The 7,602-nt window shown below is 47.9% G+C and overlaps 1 long non-coding RNA gene across 1 annotated transcript; it reads left to right on the forward strand.

Annotated features, from left to right (window-relative positions):
• The first annotated feature begins 310 nt into the window (after positions 1-310).
• On the forward strand, positions 311-841 carry LOC131484645 (uncharacterized). The gene is made up of 2 exons (XR_009248365.1): positions 311-450; positions 542-841. It is a non-coding gene; the product is annotated as an uncharacterized LOC131484645 (long non-coding RNA).
• The last annotated feature ends 6,761 nt before the right edge of the window (positions 842-7,602 follow it).

The raw sequence follows: 7,602 nt of genomic DNA on the forward strand, positions 1-7,602 counted from the left end.
ATCTATATCCTCGTGTATATTTCCTTTTGGTCTCATCTCCCCTGTTACATGGTAAATTCCTGTTCTTCTCCCCTCAACCCACTGAATTAAGCTAGGAGGGACCCCAGAGATCTGCCTCAGATGCAGCTGGTTACCCCTGCAACAGCCATTCACCTGTCTTCCCTCGCTAACAGATCGTGGGCTTTGTCCAAGAGACAATGGGCTGGGCTTTGGGAATGAATGGCGATTGGTCTAAGGATAAACATGTGACCCAGTTCTGGCCAATGGGATGTAAGGAGTAATCGGTCATGGAGCTTCTGGGACCCCCGCGTCATAGAGAGGTGTGGGAAAGAATAGTGCCTTTCTGCTCCCTTTCTTCTAGCTTGAAACCGAGTCCTGGGAGGACAGGACGGCTGCCACACTAACCACCCCATTGGGAATGCTGGAGTAAGACCATTGAACCTCCGCAAGGTGTGTGTGCACATGTTTCTTAGTGCTGCAGTGGGCTGCCTGTACCTTTGGCTCTCAGTTAACCTGGTCCTTCTCCCCACCTATCCATGAGTTCCAGCAGCAATTCGTCCCGGCCCCCACCTCACCAGCCTGCCGTGCGCATCTCCTTTGGGCTTCCATCACTCCAGATTCCCTGACTGCCTTATCACCCCACTGCCTCAAGATACCATCCCTGCGCTCACCTGCTTCGTTCCACTCCTCTGGTGCCCGGCCTCATACTCCACCTTTGGCTGTCCTGAATACTCTCCTCTCAAGGAAACTTGACTTCAAAGTGGACAAAGTTCCCCTCACACCTAGAGGGAGGCGGTGGGATGCACCACACTGTAGCTGCAATAAATGCCACTGAGTTGTATGCTTTAGAATAGCTCATTGAATATATGCAAATTTCACTTTAAAAAGTGCCTTTACTCTAAACCTGTTTTGCTCACTCCATTCTTTACTGTTAAACCTGACCCTCCCTTCAAAGAATGCACCATTTCTCCAAATACACCTTATCTCTTGCTTCATTTGCCACCTCTCCCTACTCAATAGAAGTCCTCAATATCGGGGCACCTGGGTGGCTCAGCCAGTTAAGAGGCTGACTTGGCTCAGGTCATGATCTCTCACTCCGTGAGTTCGAGCCCCACATGGGGCTCTGTGCTGACAGCGCAGAGCCTGGAGCCGCTTCAGATTCTGTGTGTCCTTCTCCCTCTGCCCCCTCTGCCTCTCATGCTCTGTCTCTCACAAAAATAAATAAACATTAAAAAAAAAAAAAAGTCCTCAATATCAAGTCCATGAAAGGACTGTGAACTCCCTAAAAGTATTTGCAAAACTTTCAACACTGTATGTGCCATTACAAATATTTTAAAGGGGACTGTGATCTCCAAAAATATTAATGTAAAACACATGTAAAAAGGGGGGGGGGGAATTGATGTATATTTGTATATATATGCATAGAGTATATCTAGAGTAGTAGTTCACAAGCTTCAGCGTGACCAGAATCACCAAGAGGGCTTATTAAAAACACAGATTTCTGGACCTCCCCTCACAACTTTCTGAAAGTTTGGGGTGGGGTCTGAGAATTTGCATTTCTAACAAATTCCCCAGTGATTATTTTGCTACTGGTCCAGGGACTAAGGCTGTTGTGAGCTCCATAAAAACTGTTAATATAATTGCCTCCAGGGAGGGGGAACGTTGTTGGCTGAGGGCACAGATGGAAGGAATTTTCACTGTGTGCCCGTCTATATCTTTTGAATTACTATGTGAGTATATTACCTGCTCAGAAACAAACTTGAGATTAAAAACAAAAAAAAAAGAAAGAAAAAAAAGAAATGAGAACATCACTAACCTCTTTAAATAACAAGAGACTCTTCTAGAAGGTCATTACCCTCTCCCTCTTTCTCCCTTTGCTTCTCATTCATATGCTGTGCATCCACTCAATGTTACTTTATTCAAATAACCCCTGCTGCTGGGTACCAGAGCACATTTCCACCTTCCAAGAGGAATCCTACTTGCGTTCAAATAGCTGAAAAGCACACTGACAAATTCAGTTGTCTAAGAAAATAAAACAATAATGAAATACTGTTTTCCACCAATGAAATGAAAAGTTATTAAATATCCGAAATATGTTGGCAAGCATTGGGGAACACAGACTTTTTGCACTCCTGGTAGGAGCAAAATTTGGATCATCTCTAGAAGGCAATCTGGCCTTTAAAAATGTGCACAGCCTTTGACCTAATTAATTCCACTTATAGAAATAAATCCTAAGGAAGCAGCGAGAGATGCATAAAAGCATTTATAATTAAGGATGTTCATCTCGGCATGAAAGACCAGAAAAAACCTCAATGTTGAACAGTCAGTGTTTATGAAATATACTGTGCCACATTTATCATGGAATCCAATATAACAATAAAAAATCATATTATAAAAAGATGCCTAATGACATGGAAATGTGTTCATGTCGTATTATCAGGTGACAGAATATAAATCCAGTGACAAAACAGCACTGCAATATGTTTGGAAAATTATGAATACACAAAGTATTTAATAGCGGTTATCTCTGAGTACAATGATTATAGGTGGATTTTTATTTTCATTGTGTTCATCAATATTTTCAAACTTTCCACACGGACTGTATATTGCTTTTATTTAAAAAAAAAAAAACCAATGGGGGAGGGGTCTTAAGTTGACATTAATTATACTTCCTAGTATGAGAACCATCATAACCGGTCAGATACGAGGCCTCCGAAGGAGAGTCCTCGGGAAATTCGGTCAACTGCCCGTCCTGAGACACCGCTCCCTTGGGCTGCGCAAGAGCTTTTCACTCCAGTTTCCATTTCTGCTGCTGCTGGTTATCAGGGCAGCACCCAAGGGAGGCACCACAGTGGTGCCCAGCCCATGGCCAAGGCCTCAGCAGAGCCTGCAGTATATGAGTCCACCCAAACCAGTGGCTGAGGGCAAAACATGGGTGCGGGTTCTAAGACAGGACAGTGTGTCCCGACCTGCATCTTGGAATGTTGGGTGGTTTGTGGTTAACCACACGCCCTGAAGAGCCGGCAGGCTTGAGGCCAAGTGAGAATGGAGTGTGGGAGTGAGTCATGGGAGTGAGAAAAAAAGAAGTGTAGTAATTAAGACGGAGACTTAAGTCGAAACAGTGTAGGAGTCGATACAGGTGGGGATACAGACTGACTTAGGCTAACTTTGAAGAACCAGTTTTTCCACCAGGGAACTGGATTTTTATAGGTTTTGTAGCCTCCCCCGACCATGCTTACACAGAGCCATTGTTTAAAACAACACCAAAAAGGAGCCCCTGGGTGGCTCAGTCGGTTAAGCATTCGGCTCAAGTCATGATCTCTCAGCCTGTGAGTTCGAGCCCTGCGTTGGACTCTGCTGACAGCTCAGAGCCTGGAGCCTGTTTCAGATTCTGTGTCTGCCTCTGTCTGCCCCTCCCCTGCTCATGCTCTGTCTCTCTGTCTCAAAGATAAACATTAAAAAAATTTTAAAACAACACCAACAAAATTGTGATTCTGAGAAAATGCCCAATCTGAAGAACTTACATATGATTCAGGCCTCAAGGGGACTTCTTAATATTTGCAGAGCCCCTAACGTTTTTCTTCACAGCCATTGTCCAAGGTAGACTGGCCGTGGCACGGGCCCTAGACTTTAAAAAAAGAAAACAGCTGAGGAATTAAAGTCAAGTTTCTACAACTCGGCCATGTTGAAAAGTGACACTACAAGATCTCTCGTGTTGGTTAGTTTACGCCTCAGGTAGTTTCCAGTTCCAACCTCTGTTCCATGTGCTGATTTTTTTTTTTTTTTTTTTTTTTTTTTTTTGGCAAAGATTAAAGCTGTGATTCAGTAGAAGGAGCACAGGACTTGGAAGAACTACTACCCACCCAACTCTGCAACCGTCCAAACACTATGCAAGTTTGAGTACTAGCCCCGCACTTGAGAGAGTCGATTAACCTGTTTGAGCGGTAGTTTCCTTGTACGTCAAGTATGTACATTTCCTCCAACAGAAATTTATTGAGCACCTACTCTACCTCAGACGCTGTGCTAGACACTGGGGACCCGGCCGTGAGCCAGTTCCCACCGCCATAGGGATTAAATTGTTTTATGGCCACAGTCTGTCTCTCCACTCGGCAAGCTAAAAATGCTTTTTACATTTTTGGATTAGTGACATAATTAAAAGAAGGCTATTTTGTGACTTGTAAAAAGTTATATAAAATTCCAGTTTCAGTGCCCACCGATCAAATTTCATTAGAACAGGATCCCATTCATGAGCTGATGTAGTGTCTGCCGCTGCCTCCATGCCCCAGGGGCAGAGTTGAGCAGTAGTAACGGAGACTATATAACCCACAAATCTGCAAATATTTACTATCTGGCTCTTTACAGAAAAAAAAAAAAAAAGTGCTCGGGGCGCCTGGGTGGCTCAGTCGGTTGAGCGTCCAACATCGGTTCGGGTCACAATCTCACAGTCAGCGAGTTCGAGCCCTGCGTTGGGCTCTGTGCTGACAGCCAGAGCCTGGAGACTGCCTCAGATTCTGTGTCTCCCTCTCTCTCTCTGCCCCTCCCAAGCTCGCACTCTGTCTTCCTCTCTCTCTCCCTCAAAAATAAACATGAAACAAAATTTAAAAAAATTTTTAAAAATGTGCTTACCCTTGGACCAAGGTAACTATAGACTCAGAAAACCTCTATGAAATTAAAAGAGGCGAGGAATTTGTTTAAAAGGTGGATATTGAAATGCTCCATTGGTTTACCTGGCATTTTGTAGCATCAGCTCCCAAAGCTTAGTGTTCCCAGGGCTCACTGGGCTGTGGGTCCCTACCCTGCCAAAGAAGCGGGTGGCTCGGGAACTTCAGTGGCTCCTGCCTCCACCTGCACGATGCAGGCCCTCTAGCCCCTCCCAAGTCCCCCTGGCATTCCAGAGTCTTGGAGGGAGACTCCTGGGTTCTCAGACTGCCCTCTGGGAATACGTGGGTATTCTTGCCCGGGGCGCTGTTTCCATGACACCAAAGGAGCAGGGACCATCACGGAGCTCCCCTTTCTGCTATCCTCACACACAAGAGAGATGCTTTGCTGTACCGGAGCATAAGGACAATGCCCCTCCTCCATTCAGTATCCCTGCAAGTTAACTTGAAAACCAAAGCACACAGCTACGGCTTCCACCTCCCTGAGATCCTGAGAAAATGGCCCCTTCAGCCCCTGCCTGCTGCCGGTCCCCCTGGCCTGGGAGAGGAGGCCAGAGTTCGGCACTGCCCTGCATCTGTGCAAATCTCTCCTCCTTCCCCTCCCCCAGCGTTGACTTTCCCCTCCCCTTCCCTCATGCAAACCACCTGGTGCCCTTATCGACTGCTGAAGGGGTGTGCTTTGGTTTTATAATCGGCTGAATAATCTCTATGGTATGCAGATGGCTTCCCTAATCCACCTCCCAGTCAGCCACCCACCCCCTGGTCTTTCTCCTGCCACACCTCTGTCACACACGAGTCGGGGAAGTCAGCCCCCCCCCCTCCCCCCCCCCCCCCCCCCCCCCGCCTCCTTGGACAGGCCCCAGGCAGGTCTGTTAACGCATCAGCGCCATGCCAGTATCTAGGCCCGGTATGCCAGTGGTGCCAACACGGCAGGAGCCTCTGGTTCCCTGTTGGGGCACGCTGGCCTCCCTAACCATCAGGTTGGGGCCCTGACCTCCTGCCTGGCTGTAGTCTGCCCCTGCGGCATGGGCTGACCCCTGTCCCTGAATTCCCGCCCACTTGGGCTCTGCCAGCGACATACTGCTGTGAAGGCTCCGGTGCCCCTGGGTCTGTGAACCTCCTTTGGCAAAGGCCCTGCTCCACCCATCAGGACTCACGCACCATTTCTCAACCTTGCCTGAGCTCCTCGGGCCCACTGCATCTTGCATGCATGACTGGGTCCGCACCCTTAACTGTCCCCTGCCCTCCCGTGTTTGGACTTCCCATCCCCAATTCGTAAGGAGCATCTTCAGCTCCCTTCTTTATCCAGAAATTCACCAGCTTGTGTAAGATAGGGGTTCTGGCATGGAACAACCCTTCTGTTCCATTAGTTAATTCCAGCCTTTTCCAGGCTGGCTTCCTTCCCTCACCCTGAAGGACCTGTGCCATCAATGTCGTCCCAGCATGGCTCAGGGCCCAAACCCATTTAACTATGGTGGCAGCCGGGGTCATGGCTTGTTTCCAAGCTCTAGCAGAGCAGAACAAAAGGTGGGGAGACAGGTGGAAAAGGCAACTATCAACACACATCACACCGTCTCTGGGTGGGCCCAGAAACTGGGGTGGGCCCAGCTTAATGGGAAAAGGCAGCCAGCGACTCAGGAGACGAGGGGAGAGGAAGGGAGACAGAGCAGACCCGCGCCCCTCAGCAGGGGCTCTTGGAGGAAAGGCACCATCTACATTTGTTTCTGTACCTTTAAGGAGGCAAGAAAGCAGAGACAAAGGGACAGAGGAGAGTGTGCACACAGGACTCTCAAGCGATTCACCAAATCCCCCTGGCTTCCCTGCCCTATTTCCAAGTGTGTGGATAGATCCAGTTTCTCTGTTGTTCCTCAGTCCCTCCTAATCCAGGATATGATTATATGAAGCAGATTAAAAGTGTCTTTGACCAATGTAGGGCCCGCTGGACCTCTGGAACTAGTTTTGCGAGTCCGCGTTCATTTTAATTCCATTAGCAAACTTGGACTTGCTCGTGCTGACTACTGATTCTTGATGACAAAGTGAAAAGGGATGCAAAGTTTTACAGCGAGTTTGTAACCTGTAAGGGGACTCTTTGTCCCTCCAGCAAGGCCCTTAAAAAGCAAGCTCTCAGAGGCTGGAGAGCAGAGAATGCTTCAGGAGAATTCTTTCTCGGGTGGGAAGTTGGATGGGGGACTTCCAGGGTCCCTTCTAACTCAAAGTTTCTATGTCTCTAAGGTTACTGGATGCCAACATGCGGGGCCAGAAAGACCATCTAACAAAAGCGATTTAAAAGAGACTTGACAACGGTGTTTTACCCAGAGCAAAGTGTGCCCAAACATTTCAAACCAGAGCTGTCGACAAAGAATGTGTTTGCAAACCAGACAGAATTTAAAATAAACTTCAGCCGGCAAATGATAAACCTTCCCTAAAAAGGTAATCAGATAGTGAGTGAACGAACTTTGGAAGTGGTGTTAGAAAAGATTTCTACACCATCCAACATGCTCTCACACTTTCACCTCCCAATGGATCTGTGCCCTTGTTTGGGGGGCAGGGGGTCAAAAAATTGGAAAAGTTAGGATTGTTGAGTCCTACTCAGCGAGCAGCTGTGGGAAAGCGGCAAGCAATGGAATATGCCGTGACAGCTTGGAAAAGAAAAGCCAAACAGGCTAAATCCTGAGGATTGTGGTGCGGGAAGAAAGGCATAGAAGGCGGGCAAGGGGAGGTCCCAGGGCCGTGTGAGCAGGCGTGGCAGGACACGTCAGTCCAGCGGCTGGTACCCAGGGCAGGTGGGCAGGGAGTCGCTTACCCTTCTCTTCTCTCACTGACGCCATGCTAGATCTTCAAGGCACCATATTTGGAAAAGTGCTCCTTCCTCTGAGGCTCATACCATTCGCCCACACTAACTTCAACCTTTTTGGCCTGGGGAGGGGAGGAAAATTTGGCTTTG

This window comes from Neofelis nebulosa, chromosome 9 (assembly GCF_028018385.1).
Source record: "Neofelis nebulosa isolate mNeoNeb1 chromosome 9, mNeoNeb1.pri, whole genome shotgun sequence".
In the NCBI taxonomy this organism is placed as follows: domain Eukaryota; kingdom Metazoa; phylum Chordata; class Mammalia; order Carnivora; family Felidae; genus Neofelis; species Neofelis nebulosa.